A 2079-nucleotide genomic window follows, 5' to 3' on the forward strand; every position below is an offset into this window, starting at 1 on the left:
GGTAGAGTGCTATGGCATCACAGCTCACAGCAACCTCCAACTCCTGGACTTAAGTGATTCTCTTGCCTCAGCCTCCCAAGTAGCTGGGACTACAGGTACCCACCACAACGCCCAGCTATTTTTTTTCTTTTGGTTGTAGTTGTCATTGTTGTTTGGCATGCCTGGGCTGGATTCAAACCTGACAGCTCTGGTGTATGTGGCTGGCACCTTAGTCGCTTGAGCTACAGGCACCAAGCCAGTTTTTCTTTTTCTTCTCTTTTTTTTTGAGACAGAGCCTCAAGCTGTCACCCTGGGTACAGTGCCATGGCATCAAGCTCATAGCAATCTCCAACTCCTGGGCTCAAGCGATTTTCCTGCTTCTGCCCCCCAGGTAGCTGGTACTACAGGTACCCGCAAAAATGCCTGGCTATTTTTTGGTTGCAGCCGTCGTTGTTTGGCGGACCCGGGCTGGATTCAAACCCACTAACTTAGTTGTATGTGGTTGGCACCTTAGCCACTTGAGCCACAGGTGCCAAGCCAGTTTTTCTATTTTTAGTAGAGAGGTCTTGCTCTTGCTCAGGCTGAGCTCAAGCAATCTGCCCACCTCAGCTTCCCACCGTGCTAGGATTATAGGTGTGAGCCACCACACCTAGCCACTTACTGTGCTATTAAAAAAATTGCTTTATTCCTTAGTTAATAAAAAATTCGTTTATGTTAGTTATATATTTATTGAAAAAATATCAAAATGGTTCAGTTAAAGACACTTAGCCATTTGGATTATAAATTATATCATTTCCTTCTACCTTTAACCTCCCCGTCCCCAAATTAGTTAGATCCTTGGGTTAGGATACTCCACATTTCCCAGGTCATTTCTTCTGCCAGGTGAAATTACAAAAATGGAAGTGAATACAGTTTTCCTATCAAAAGCAACTGCTTCTGTGAAAAAATTATTTCTTTAAGGGCAAATCTCATCAGCCTGAAGAACTTAACTCAGCTCTGAAATGTGTCCAGTTCAGAGCTGGGCTGGTAGAGAGACATTGTTTTGCTGCCTTCTATAGGCTACACTCAATGACCTTCAATTAGTTCGAAGTAAAAAGGATGAATCCTTAAGGATCTGCAAAGAAATGAAACAAATTAATGCCCCAATAAGCTGGGAGTAGAGTGGAGGGAATGCTTATGAATATCAGCCTACGATTCAAAAAACCATAACACTTAGGAGACATGGAAAGATGGGTACTATATATTGTTAAATGAAAATAGGATGTAATAAAATATTAAGGACAGTTGGATTCAATTTTAGTAAAAACAGATTTAGTTACATCAGAATATTAATCTTTGGCTATTCTGGTGGTAAGATTATGGGTAATTTGTAATCTCTTCTTTTTACTTATCTACTACATTACTGGGTGACACCAATGGCTCAAAGGAGTAGGGCACTGGCCCCATATGCTGGAGGTGGTGGGTTCAAACCCAGCCCCCGCCAAAAAAATAAAAAACATATCTATATTACCTAAACTTTTTCTTTTTTGAGACAGTGTCATTCTGTTGCCCTGGGTAGAGTGCTGTGGCATCATCCCAGCTCACAGAAACCTCAAACTCTTGGACTTGATCAAGCCTCTTGCCTCATGGGCCACTACTCAAAGCTACTTTTTCTATTTTTAGTACAGATGGGATCTTGCTGTTGCTCAGGCTTGTTTCAAACTCCTGAGCTCAAGTGAGCCACCCACCTTGATCCTCCCAAAGTGCTAGGATTACAGGCATGAGCCAATGGACCCAGCCTTGTCTAAACTCTCTAAGATAAATATAGTAATGTGAACCTAGTTTAAAAGTACATTTTAAAAGTGGTGTTCCACATGGACTTCTTAGGTGCTGACTTCCTTTTCCTTGGTCTGGATGCTGTATGTCATCAAGCTTTTCATTTATAATACGTACACTTCTCTGTATGTATAGTATTCTTCAGTTAAAATGGTTTTTAAAAAGTAGTTGTACAGAACTCTTATTTGTTGGTGGTGGAGACACAAAATGGTCCAGCCACTTTGGATGGCAATTTGACAGTCTGTTATAAAAGTAAATGTACTGGCTCGGCGCCTGTGGCTCAAG

At 41.6% G+C, this 2079-nt stretch overlaps 1 protein-coding gene across 1 annotated transcript in view; it reads right to left on the bottom strand.

Annotated features, from left to right (window-relative positions):
* Positions 1-733: 733 nt before the first annotated feature.
* The window catches only part of SIRT4 (sirtuin 4), a 19288-nt gene continuing 17942 nt past the window's right edge, over positions 734-2079 (bottom strand). The window contains exon 5 of the transcript XR_001161290.2: positions 734-1093. The gene's annotated coding sequence lies outside the window, so the exon portion shown is untranslated. The remainder of the gene's footprint in view (positions 1094-2079) is intronic.

Source organism: Otolemur garnettii, unplaced genomic scaffold (assembly GCF_000181295.1).
Source record: "Otolemur garnettii isolate 467f Iridium unplaced genomic scaffold, OtoGar3 scaffold00038, whole genome shotgun sequence".
Classification (NCBI taxonomy): Eukaryota; Metazoa; Chordata; class Mammalia; order Primates; family Galagidae; genus Otolemur; species Otolemur garnettii.